This window comes from Dendrobates tinctorius, unplaced genomic scaffold, assembly GCF_039654945.1.
Source record: "Dendrobates tinctorius isolate UK_male_01 unplaced genomic scaffold, ASM3965494v1 ptg000009l, whole genome shotgun sequence".
NCBI lineage: Eukaryota > Metazoa > Chordata > Amphibia > Anura > Dendrobatidae > Dendrobates > Dendrobates tinctorius.
Window position 1 is genome coordinate 18,300,001 of NW_027361677.1, and position 13,543 is coordinate 18,313,543.

At 52.4% G+C, this 13,543-nt stretch overlaps 2 protein-coding genes across 5 annotated transcripts in view; one reads left to right on the plus strand and one right to left on the minus strand.

The window, feature by feature from the left end:
• Window positions 1-8,563, minus strand: part of NAE1 (NEDD8 activating enzyme E1 subunit 1) — a 28,224-nt gene extending 19,661 nt beyond the window's left edge. Inside the window, exon 1 of the mRNA XM_073583327.1 lies at window positions 8,542-8,563. The gene's annotated coding sequence lies outside the window, so the exon portion shown is untranslated. The remainder of the gene's footprint in view (window positions 1-8,541) is intronic.
• Window positions 1-13,543, plus strand: part of CTU2 (cytosolic thiouridylase subunit 2) — an 80,898-nt gene that overhangs the window by 4,195 nt on the left and 63,160 nt on the right. The gene's annotated exons all lie outside the window — the stretch shown is intronic.

The following is a 13,543-nucleotide window of genomic DNA, read 5'->3' on the forward strand; positions in this document are numbered from 1 at the left end:
CTGCCTTCTGTCTGTCCATGCCTGGTGGAGAAGGAGCAGCCGCTGCCTTCTGTCTGTCCATGCCTGGTGGAGAAGGAGCAGCCGCTGCCTTCTGTCTGTCCATGCCTGGTGGAGAAGGAGCAGCCGCTGCCTTCTGTCTGTCCATGTCTGGTGGAGAAGGAGCAGCTGCTGCCTTCTGTCTGTCCATGTCTGGTGGAGAAGGAGCAGCCGCTGCCTTCTGTCCATATCTGGTGGAGAAGGAGCAGCTGCTGACTTCTGTCCATATGTGGTGGAGAAGGAGCAGCCGCTGCCTTCTGTCTGTCCATATGTGGTGGAGAAGGAGCAGCCGCTGCCTTCTGTCTGTCCATATGTGGTGGAGAAGGAGCAGCCGCTGCCTTCGGTCTGTCCATATCCGGTAGTCTTCTCCTTACCTTACCACCACATTGATAAGCACTACCCAAGCCCATTTCCTTCACCAAGGAATTTTCCACACTTTATATATCAATAGATCATTCTGATCCTTGTAGAAATTAAACTACATCCAGTTCAAAAAAGTGTGATAGAAACACTAATTTAATGCCAATTTTTATTTCAACAACATATAAATATAAAACAAGATGCCTTATACCATAGAAAAATCAGAGTTTAGCGTATACACAAGTTTAGGAAACAGACACAATAAATAACATATTTCACTAAATATATATGTCAGAATTTTGCATATGTCAAAATAATAGGAATATTTCCTTATAGCGCTCAAAAAAATTATTGTGAAAAAAATATATCACTAACCTCATATGATACTCAATAGTTAAATTAACATTAATATGAGGTATAATATTGCAAAAAAAGCCGCAGAGTCCCATATACTACATTTGCATAATTTTGCACATAAGCGAAGGCGCACTATTTAGTTGCAATACAAAAAAAATATCCGGTAGTCTTCTCCTTACCTCCACATTGTGGATGAGTCGTCCAGATGATGACATAATAAGTTTGGCTGAAAGAAGTCCTTCAATTCCAGCCTTTGATTACTTGCCATTTCGATCCAGAGGAAGGCGAAAAATAACCCCGAGGACTTGTTGGAATATCCAAAGGGGAAAAAAATTCCTTCCTGACCCCAAATATTGCGATCGGAATACATCCCTGGATGTTTGGTGCTCGAATCTACGTGGCTGTTATGTGGTGGAAGCTCTGTAGTATTTGTCACAATCCAGTAAATGAGAGAGTCCAGTTTAGTTGTCTCATCCGATTAATAAAAAGCTTCATTCCTCGATGTAAATGGAATGGGGCTGATTTTTATGAGAGTTATTGAATGTAAAGGAGTCAGATGTTTAGGAGGCCACAAGATGGTCATTGCCGGCCGCACATAACTTCTGCAATGATTTGGTAAATTTAATGAGCGATTGGAGGGGTGTGATCAAGGAGAAGCAGCACGGCTACATGAAACATATTTTGCCACAGTTAAACATTTTTATAATCCTCAGTATTTTTTTTATATACACTTGTGCTCACAAGTTTACATTCCAGAATTTTTGCTTTCTTGGCCTTTTTTTTTTACAGAATATGAATGATAACACCAAACCTTTTTCTCCACTCATGGTTAGTGGTTGGGTGAAGCCATTTATTGTCAAACTACTGTGTTTTCTCTTTTTAAATCATAATGACAACCCAAAACATCCAAATGACCCTGACCAAAAGTTCACATACCCTGGTGATTTTGACTTGATAACATGCACAGAAATTGTCACAAATTGGTATGAATGGCTACTAAAGCTAACATCCTCACCTGTGACCTGTTTGCTTGTAATCAGTGTGTGTGCATAAAAGCTGAGTGAGTTTCTGGGATCCTGACAGACTCTTGCATCTTTCATCCAGCCACTGACGTTTCTGGATTGTGAGTCACAGGGAATGCAAAAGAATTGTCAACGGATCTATGGGAAAAGGTAGTTGAACTGTATAAAACAGGAAAGGGATGCAAACAGATATCCAAGGAATTGATCATGCCAGTCAGCAGCGTTCAAACTTTGATTAACAAATGGAAAATCAGGGGGCTCTGTAAAAACAAAACCACGGTCAGGTAGACCAACAAAAATTTCATCCACAACTGCCAGGAAAATTGTCCGGGATGCAAAGAAAATCCTACAAATTACATCAGCTGGAATACTCTCTGAAAATTAGCGGTGTGGCTATTTCAAGATGCACAATAAGGAGGTACTTTAAGAAAAATGGTCTGCATGGTCGAGTCACCAGAAGAAAGAAATTACTGTGCAAATGCCACAAAGTATCTCGTCTACAATACGCAAAACAGCACAGAGACAAGCCTCAAAACTTCTAGAACAAGGTAATTTGGAGTGATGAGACCAAAATTGAACTTTTTGGCCACAACCATAAACGTCACATTTGAAGAGAGGTCAATAAGACCTATGATGAAAGGAACACCATTCCTACTGTAAAGCACGGAGGGGGATCACTGATGTTTTAGGGATGTGTGAGCTGCAAAGGCACAGGAAACTTGGTCAAAGTTGAAGGAAAGATGAATGCAGCACATTATCAGCAAATACTGGAAGCAAATTTGCAATCATCAGCCCGGAAGCTGCGCATGGGACGTACTTGGACGTTCCAACATGACAACGATCCAAAACACAAGGCCAAGTCGACCTGTCATTGGCTACAGCAGAACAAAGTGAAGGTTCTGGAGTGGCCATCTCGGTCTCCTGACCATAATATCATTGAACCTCTCTGGGGAGATCTTAGTTCATGCTAGGCAGCCCAGGAATTTATGGGAACTGGAGGCTTTTGGCCAAGAAGAGTGGGCAGCTTTACCATCTGAGAAAATTAAGAATCTCATTCACAATTACCACAAAAGACTTCAAGCTGTCATTGATGTTAGAGGGGGCAATACACGGTATTAAGAAAGGGGGTATGCAAACTTTTGATCAGGGTCATTTGGATGTTTCAGGTTGTTATTATGATTTAAAAAGAGAAAACACAGTAGTTTGACATTAAATGGCTTCACCCAACCACTAACCATGAGTGGAGAAAAAGGTTCGGTGTTATTCCTATTCTCTGAAAAAACGTCAAGGCAGCAAAAATTCTGCCGGGGTATGTAAACTTTTGAGCCTAACTGTACTTATTATTGCAAGATGCATTCACCAAATATCAGCTGCGCCCGAGGCCGAGGTGTCCACACTGCGAGCCGGGTATATGGACCGTGTGTCTCCGATCTTGTGCTGTAAGGTCCAACTTTCCGCTCTGTGAAATTTGCTAACAAGTGCAAGCCTCCTGTGGCAGCCACTTCACGTGGAAAGTATTCCACACATGCAAGGACTCCAGGGAGTGTAAACACACACGTAGCCATACCGCGGCCAGGAATAAATGTGTCACGGCCTGAACCCTCCTCTCAGCACGTGGGATGCAGGCTCGGATATTAACTGCCTGGCTGCTGGCCTGCAGAGGGGTCACAAGAGTTAGTGTTGGGGGTCCACCAGTAGATCACTTGCTACTCGCCTGTCACATAGGACTGCAGCTGTCATAGGTCAAAGACATTAAAGGAGTCATTTTCCAACATTAGATAATTGTCAGCAGATTACATTACTGATCCTGAGTTACTTCCTGTTCAATACTACAGAGCTGCACTCACTATTCTGCTGGTGCAGTCACTGTGTACATACATTACTGATCCTGAGTTGCATCCTGTATTATACTCCAGAGCTGCTCTCACTACCGTGTTTCCCCGAAAGTAAGACCCTGTCTTACATTAATTTTACCCCAAAAAGTCCCACCCTGTCTTACTTTCGGGGGAGGTCTTACATTAGCCGAAAAAAAATGACAATTTCTTTTTAACCAATAAATTAACATTTATTAACATGCTGTTATACCCCATAACAGTGCCGTATCCCACTGCACACAGCCCCACACCCCATAACAGTGCCGTATCCCACTGCACACAGCCCCATACCCTATACAGTACATGTTTCCCTACTTGGTTTTTAAATGCTGGACGTTTTCCTCTGCGGTGTGGCTGTGGGTGCGGAAGGCCTGTGCTGCAGGGAACGCTGTGCCAATCAGCAGGGAAACAGCGGTGACGTGGGGCTGGGGCGGCCAATTACAGCCCGAGCTGCTGGACCAATCCGTGCTCGAGCCGGGGGCCGGCGGTGACGTGGGGAACAGGGGCGGCCAATGAGCTGTTGAGCTGGGCGGATTGCGGAGTTAACACGGCGAGTTAACCCCATGAGCGCTGGACCCGCCCAGCTGCACCTGAGGACACCTCTGGAGCCTGGGGACCCAATGGGGGACAGCGGCGGCCCAAAGGTAAGGGCCTTACATTTCACAGCGGCCCCCAACCCTGCCTTACATTCGGGGGAGGCCTTACATTGAAGGACCCCCCCGTAACCCCCACCCTGTCTTACTTTCGGGGGGGTCCTACTTTCGGGGAAACACGGTATTCTGCTGGTGCAGTCACTGTGTACATACATTACTGATCCTGAGTTACATCCTGTATTATACCCCAGAGCTGCACTCACTATTCTGCTGGTGCAGTCACTGTGTTACATACATTACTGATCCTCGGTTACATCCTGTATTATACTCCAGAGCTGCACTCACTATTCTGCTGGTGCAGTCACTGTGTACATACATTACTGATCCTCGGTTACATCCTGTATTATACTCCAGAGCTGCATTCACTATTCTGCTGGTGCTGTAACTGCGTAGATACATTACTGATCCTGAGTTACATCCTGTATCTCTTTTATTATAAAACTATCAAAAACACAATACATAATACATAAGACAGACAAAAACAACATTCCAGAACTAAAAAACAAGACAAAACCATACAGAAACATACAATGCCTGTGCAAAACTTGCAATGTCCTTTGTGGTCCTCAAGCTTTTCAGCTTGGAAGGCCTCCAGCAGGAACTCTCCAACAACACTATACAATTTAAAAAATAAAAAAAAACCCCAGATATAATCCATTCATCCTCATGCATACCCTTTCACACCCCATTCATGTTTCCCACCCATACCTATATACAAATAACTAAAGAAATACTTCCGGCCCATACTGCCTCAAAACTAGCTTTAGCCATTAACTTGGCAAAAAGAACCGCCACCGAGCTTAACACCCCTATCCTTTTTTTTTTTTTTTTTTTTTAATTTTTTTCCCCCCACCTTTTTTCCTCACCACAGGTCCATATACGTCCATGGCCTATCACTCCACAAGGTCCATAACAGTTCGTGGCCTATCACATCTACTTGAGGAGCACGAAAGTTTTATGCCCCTCAAGAAAAAAACCCTCCACCATTTGCCTCCGATGTGCTCCAGCATGCCTTTTTCCTCCATGGTCCATGGTATATCTCCACTTGCCACTTCCCTTGACTTGGGGTCCTTTGATTTTTCCATTCTCACCTCCCCCATTCACCCCCCTCCCAACCTCACTATACCCTCCCATGCCCTCTAACTAAAAGAAAATAATAACACATACACAACACATAATAACATACAATACAATACAATACATAATACAATATAACACCAATTAAATATAATTAATTACTAAATACACCATACCCTTCAAAACGTTTCTTACAGGCCCAAGTTCAGTGCCTGCAAGCCCAATATCCATTAATGCTCTATGTTTCCAAAACAAAAGACTAGAGTGGCATGCTTTTAGCCCACCACCAGGAAAAGGAGTTCTCGAGGCCCCGTCCCTCACTAACTCATTCACCCTGTCCCTTAACAACTAAGACTGTCCCTGCTTCTGTCCCTAAAGAAACTGTCCCTATCTGTCCCTTCCTGTCCCTACTCCACCTAACTTAACATAACTAACTCTCTATCTGTCCCTCAGTGCCTGTCCCTCCCTGTCCCTATCTGCCCCTACTTCTGTCCCTAACACACCCAGTGAAACTTATGCTATCCCTACCCTCATTCACACGGAGCTAGCTCTCCCTTGAGTGCGTTTTTAAAAGGAGAGGCCTCTCCAAAGCCAAGAGGCCTTCCTCACACCCAACCTTTCGAACTCCAAAGAACGGACCTTCACCAGGTCACCCAAGATGTTTCCTACCACCTCATCCCTTGGGAGGGTTTTTTTCCGCGTCGAAACTAGGCACCGTGCATTCCAAGTGTAGAACCTAACCACTACACTGACTAGGAATAAAGTGCACGGGTCCCGACCACCCAGGGATCTGTACGCTCCATAGGCCCACTCAGCGTAGGAGAGGGACGCCAGCCGCGGCCAACGTATGGAAGCACCCACCCTGTTGTACACCTCTGCATTAAAGGGACACTGAAGCAGGAAGTGCTCCATGCTTTCCAGCACGTCGCCACACTCCTCACGGGGACAACCCCGATCATCGGATTTCCTGCACTTCAAGTTATCCTTTACATACAGCCTCCCGTGGAAGCAACGCCAGGTCAAGTCCCAAAACTTCATGGGGATACGCTTAGAATTTAAAAGCCCCAGCCCGACCTCCAGATCCCGGCCTGGGCAATCCTTAAGGGCCAGGGGCTTCTGGAAATGGGTCAACAGGACCCTCCTGTCAAGGCATTGCCTCGACATGGTCCTGATTTCCCACATTCCCAGACCCCACCGGCGGATCACCTTCAGAACCGGGGTAGCGTAAGCCGTGAGATGCCCAGGAGGTGTGCGTAGGTCCTTCACCTGCCCTCCTGTCTCCCATTCCTGGAAGAAAGGCCAAAGCCAACCCTTGCAGGAGACTACCCACGGAGGAGCCCTCTCTAGCCAGAGGTTGGAGATGTTAGTCTTAAGAAAGGTGTTTACTAGAAACACCACCGGGTTGACCATACCCAACCCGCCTAGTCTCCTCGTACGGTATGTAACCTTCCTCTTGATTAGGTTAAGCCTATTCCCCCATAACAATTGGAAGAACAGGCTATAGACCCGTGTCCAGAGAGGTTCCGGCAAGATTCACACACTGCCCAGGTATATTAATAAAGGTAGCAGAAAGCCTTTAGCCAGGGCAACCCTTTCCCTCAGGGTTAAAGACCAACCCTTCCATTGGTCCACCTTTTGGGCGGCGATCTTAAGTCTGCCCTCCCAATTTTGCTGGGGGTAATTCCCGGGGCCAAATTCGATGCCTAGAATTTTGGCGGTGGCCTGGGGCCCTGGAAGGGTGTCCGGGAGATCAAACCTGGGATCTCCCCCTCCCAGCCAGAGACTTTCACACTTATCCCGGTTGATCATGGACCCGGATGCCTCCGACATGACCCAATCCGCCTCCCCTCTCGAGGACACGAAAAGGGAAACATCATCAGCATACGCCACCACCCTCAGAGAGGACCCAGAGCCCGCCTGGTCCATCCCGACTCCCGCCAACGGTCCACGATCTACCCTCCTTAGGAAGGGATCGACCGCAAACACGTATAAAAGCGGGCTCAGTGGACAGCCCTGACGGACCCCAGAACCCACCTCAAAAGGGCGACCTGACCAACCATTCACCAGCGGAAAAGTCTCAGCCCCTTGGTACAAGATCTCTAACCATTTTACAAACCTCCCAGGCAGACCATACCTCAAAAGGACGGACCAGAGGTACTCGTGGTTGACCCGGTCAAAGGCTTTCGCTTGATCTAAAGACAGCAAGTACCCCCCCCAGTGACCTGCCCTACCCTGCTCCACTGCCTCTCGGACACCGAGCGCAGCACTAAAAGTACTGCGGCCTGGAACAGAGCAATGCTGGGCCCCTGAAAGGAGCCGGGGTGCAAACTTCACCAGCCGATTAAACAGCACCTTGGCCATAACCTTCCGGTCCGTATCGAGAAGCGCTATGGGATGCCAATTCTCGATACGGGACGGATCCTTACCCTTTGACAGAATGAGGGCTGACTTCCTCATTGAGTCGGGAAGAGTGCCCGAGGAGAGACACTCATTAAATACCCCTGTCAAGAGGGGGACCAAGGAGTCCCTAAAAGTCTTAAAGAACTCGGATGTTAAGCCATCCGGACCTGGCGATTTCTTGGGCCGAAGCCCATCAATGGCCAGTCTCACTTGCTCTTCCCTGATTTCTTCTGCCAAAACACCAAGAGAGGGATCACCCCCTGGCTCAGGGACGGTTTCAGCCAGGAAAGCCGACATCCTGTCCCGATCCAGGTCCTTCTTTTCCAAGAGGTGTGAGTAGAAGGATCTGACCACCTCCAGGATCCCTGATTTGGATCTGTTCAGGGACCCCGTACTGTCGATCAGTCCTGTCACCATCTTACAATTCACTGACATCTTACAGTTTCTGTAAGGGTCGGGCGAGCGGTACTTCCCGAAGTCCCTCTCAAAAACTAAAGATGTGTGTCTATCATACTGACACCTCTTGAGCAAAGATTTCACTCTGGAGATTTCCTCACGGTCACCTCCAGTCGAGACAAGCTGCTCGAGTTTCCTCCCCAGGGCCTGGTACAAGCGGTGCCTGTTCAGACTCCTGAGGCTCGAGAGCTGACGGAAGAACCCCGCCGCCCGCTTTTTGAAGATCTCCCACCACTCTGACTTACTACTACAGAGATCCAACAGTGGTACCTGGCTCTGAAGAAAATCCTCGAAGGATTGTCTCACCTCCGCTTCTTCCAGCAGGGACGAATTGAGCTTCCACAGCCCTCTTCCCATCCGATGAGTCTCTGCAACATTCAGAGAAAAGAAAATTAGACAGTGATCGGAGAACTCCACCTCAACGGCGGACACAGCAGAAAAGATGGCGTCCTCCTTCAAAAAAAACCTGTCTATTCTAGACCTACTGCTACCCCTATGGTAGGTGAAACCCCCGTGACCTGGGGTGTGCCGGATGTGGACATCCACCAGGCGAGCTTCACTGGCTATGCTATTCAACGCGACGCTATTATAAGCCAGGCGATCTCCGGGACCCCCCTGGTCACGGGACCTCGTAATGGTGTTGAAGTCCCCACCGAAGACCACCTGCCGGCTCGTAAAAAGAAAGGGCTTGATCCTCAGGAAGAGACATTTGCGGTCCCACTTGGATTGTGGGCCGTAGATGTTGATGAGCCGGAGCTCTTGTCCCCTCATGAAGACATCTAGGATCAGGCACCTCCCCATTTCCAACTCAGTAACCCGTCGGCATTCAACAGCTGCAGTCTTAAAAAGGACTGCCACCCCGCTATACGGCTCGGCCGCAAGAGACCAGTATGAGGGCCCGCACCTCCACTCCCTCCGTGCTTTATAGATGGCCCCCATGTCCGTTAGTCTGGTCTCTTGCAAGAATAAAATTTCTGCCTCAATCCGGGAGAAAAAATCAAAGGCCGTGAAGCGAGCCGCATCTGACTTAATGCTGGCGACATTAATGGACGCCAGCGTCAACGGGGCGAGTTCAGCCATCATGGGTGATCGAGTTGGATGGCCAGTTTCTTCCCTGCCCCGCTATCACCTCCACCTGGGGAGGGGTCAGACACCTTCCTTTTCAGGGAAGCTCCCGACGTGTTCATCCCCCCCCCGGTGTCCTCGCCCCCGGGTTCCAGGTCTGTCCCCCCCACAGGAGGAACAGTGCCCCCTGAGGGACGGACTCCGCCATCACCTGAAGGACCCTCCGGCGTTGCCCCCGGCCCAGCACCCTTGTCTGGCGGCTCATCATCTGAACCTCCGAGGGCGCTGAACCGGTTGGAGAGTCTGATCAGAGGGGGGTCAGCGGGCCCTTCCGTGTGCACCCTGGTGGTCGGGGGCGGGGGAGACTTTGAAGGCTTGTCAGCCTTCTTCCCCCCCCGTTTTGCGCTTGGCACGCCTGGTTTTGCCACCTGATGCTGTAGGCTGCTCTCTGACATCCTCGTCGACACTTTCATAACGAAAGGAGTCGTCTGAGTCAGCCGCTTTCTCCTCTCTCTCCATCCTCCTGATCTCCTCACTCACCACTCTCTCCCCCAGGGCCTCAGAGGCTTTGGCCACGGGCCTGGAGGGAGGAGCAGGCATCACCCCGGTTGCCCGAGGCTCCACCTGTCCCCTACCACACTGGCGCTTTTCCTGCCTCCGCTGGTAAGCGGGGCCCCTTGCAGCATTGCCCTTCCTCACTGGCCCCTCAGCCCTTCCTCCTCCGCCACCACCTGTCACAGCAGAAGAAGCGCCACCGGGGGTTGCCCCCCCACGGTCTCCCCCCACCGGGCCTGCGGCGGCATTAGAGAAAGAGCGAGGGCAGCGGCTGAGAGGGTGACCTAGGTCACCACACAGGTGGCACCGAATATCCTTACACAAGGCGGCCAGATGACCCACCCCACCACACAAGGCACATTTCTGCACCTTGCAGTTGGCGCTGAAGTGGGTGGGGTCGCCGCACCTGTGGCAGACCTTCGGTTGCCCCTGGTAGAAGACCAGGATCCTGTCCCTTCCCAGGAATGCCGAGGAAGGGATGTGGGTGACCGCGCCGGAAACCTTCAATTTAACCATGAAAGTCCAGCCCCCCGACCAGATGCCGAATTCGTCCCTGTTCTTTTTTGGGACCTCGGTGACCTCCCCGTAACGGGAAAGCCACGTCATGATGTCCACGCCTGCGAGTGACTCGTTACATGTAACCACGGTCACTCGCTTGACGGAATTTTGGCGAGACACCGCTTGAGCCACGAAGTCTCGCCATCCAGGCTCTTCTCGCACCAGCTCGTAATTCGACCAGAAGAGCTCAAGCAGCTCTGGCCGCACGAAGCTGACGTCGAAGAAGCGGGACGCCGAAGGATGTATCAGGGCAAAGATGTCATTCGCCCCGAAGCCCATCTTAAGGAGGAGCTCCACCACCTTGCTCCTAGGTGGACAAGCTTCACTGCCCCCCCACCTAAGACGGACCACATTCCTTCTTGGCGGCCCCTGCCCGGCTGTGGGGAGAGACCAAACAGTCCCTCCCTCCCTTTGATTTTGGAAGGCGGCAAGGCCGTGTCTCTCTATCCAGAAAGACAAGTCCACTGTCCTCCCCTCTACAACTATTGATCTATCTCCCCTTTTGAGAGCCTCCAGGAAACGGCGGTGCGAAACGCCGTCCCTGGAGCCCGGAACGAGGAGACCCCCCCCAGGACCACCCCGACCCCCAGCCGCGGCCCCCGCATAATTGCGTTGAGGTCTCGCGGCCGGAGTGGCAGATGGGCCAGCCCTCCCACCACTACCACCACTTGTGCCAGCACCCTCATTCGTCCTCCCAGTCACTCTCCCATTCACTCTTTTATTATTTGCATTCACCCCAGCACTTTCACCCACATGCACAGTAGCACTCACTCCCTCATCCATGTCACTCATGTCACCATTCACTTCAGCAAACATCTCCTCAAATATGTCCACTCCGCTTTCGTACTCACTCTCACTCGCACAATTGGTGTACATAGCAACATTATTTACATTTTTTACATTATTTACATTTCCTGAACCTGTGCAGTTCCTCTCTTTGCCTGCTGGGGGCCCTGAGCTCTCTTGCTGGGAGCTACTCCAGCTCCTGTCCAGGAGCGCCGCTGCCCCTTTAAATGCCTCAGTGCTGATGATATCATGCACTCTGCCCTGGCTGGGCCTAGGAGCAACAGCAGCTCCTGGTTTCAGCTCCATTTTTTTTTCTTTTGCTGAGTTTTCATTACTCTGGGCAGGGACGGCCTCTGGCACCGCTCCCTGCCCTGCACTTTTCTTCACCCCCGCCGCCGGCTTGCCAGGGAGCGCCAGAGTCCCCGCACCCTCAGATGAAGGTAGGTGGGCCGGGGACCCCGACAACTCCCTGCCAGCTTTTGGGGGCAGCACAGCATTACTTGGAAGGGTGGGTGGGACAGAGGGCAGCGGGCCCGCCGTGGCCACGCCCCCCCGCCGGTCGCAGCCATCCCAGGCAGAGCCGGACGCGAGCACAGCGGGCGGAGCCGCGACCGCTGAGGCCACGCATCCCCGCCAGTCACAGCCACCACGGGCAGAGCAGCGACCCCTTGCGAGGCCACGCCCCCCCGGGCGACGCAGACGCAGCGGGTGGGACGACGGCCGAGGAGGACATGCCCCCCCCGCACGCCGCAGCCTTTGCAGGCCGGGCAACACTCGGGGAGGCCACGCCCCCCTCACGGACCACCGCCGCCACCCAATGCCCACCACTTGAGACGGGCAAGGCCGGCCACTCCCCCTCGTCGCCCAGCGGCGGCGGAGCCCCCTGCACGGACCCCTTTTTGGGTCGACGTGCCGGAGACCCCGCTCTCACCACAGGCGCCGACATGGGAGCGACCAGCACTTTGCACCGCCTCAACTGCTGCTTGATGTTCTGTTCGCCCTTCCTAGGCTTCTGGACCCCCACTAGCGATCCAGACTTAGCGGATCCGTACGTGGGGGGTCCAGAAGCCCCAGCACTCGCCGCCGGAGGTGCGGCCCTGGCTGTACCAACTTTACCTGGTGCCAGGCCAGCCCCCCCTGCCACCGAGGGCTGAGCCTGGACACCACCACCAACACCACAACCAGCACCGACCTCCATGTCGCTGCCCTGGTCTGAACTGTCACCAGATGCGACAGTCAGGTCACAACAGTCATCTCTCTCCCCGCTCCCTCGCTGCGGACCCACCACAGGGCCCGAGCCGGGGTGGGTAGCGGGTTCCACACAGCGGGACAGAGGGGCCCCGGGAAGAGGAGCAAAAACCAGTTGTTTCTCCACGCCTTCAGAGGCCTTACGCCTGCGCCTCCTGTTTCTCCTCTTCCCGGTTGCCTCATCCTCCGGGCAGACTTCATACCCAAACAACAGCGTGCCAAACCGTGCTGGGGATTCAGTCTGCCGTACTTGTTTAAGGATGAGGCAGCCCCCCTCAGAACTACTCCCGCTCCCTCCATCCTCCCCCTCGCTCCCGCTTTCCTCCGCGTTACTGGAGTCCAGCGGGAGGGCCACCTGCTCGGGGGCTATCCCGCTGCATGTTACCTGACTCACGCTGGTGTCCGCCAGGTCTTCAGGTGGAGGTGGCCCGGATGTGGTGTGGGCGCCATCTTGCTCTTCCTCCTCCTCGCTTTCCTCCACCTGGATGGGGACTCCTGACCCCCCAGGAGACCCACCGGCCATGGCCCTGAACCGGTCCTCGTTCTGCAGCTTCTCCTGGAAGGGGCCATGATGGTACTTCGCCGGTCCTCCAGGGCCCGAATCTCCCCTTTCAGCCGCTCTCTTTGAGGCAGGGAGCCTGTTTTTACTGATGACCCGGGCTCCCTCCAACTCCCCCCGGAGTCTCCTGAGCTGCTTGCCGGCCTCCTCGTACTCGGAGAGGTGGGCATGAATGCGGGAGGCGTAGGTGGTAGCTGGCTCTCCCGCAACCTTGGAGCCCCAGATGTTAAGGGGGGGCCCCGCCTCACCTCTGCCGGCTGCTGCACCTCCGGGGGAAGGGCCTGCCACAGCCTTCACTTAAGGGGTCCCGGACCCTGGAGCCTTGCGGCCCCCTGGGGTCCGCTTTTTCCCCATCCCTGGGACTGTCTGGCTGTGCCTTGGGCCTCCTGGTGGTGGATGAGGCCCCCCACCCCCAGCTGGCTTGCCGGAGGGTGGTAGCCAGGGGCACAGCCCCGGCGCTCAGTCCCAGGGAGAGTCCTCTTTCCTGGGAAGGGGGCAGATGGAAAGTCCTTGCAGGAAAAAAAACCTCCCTTCCCA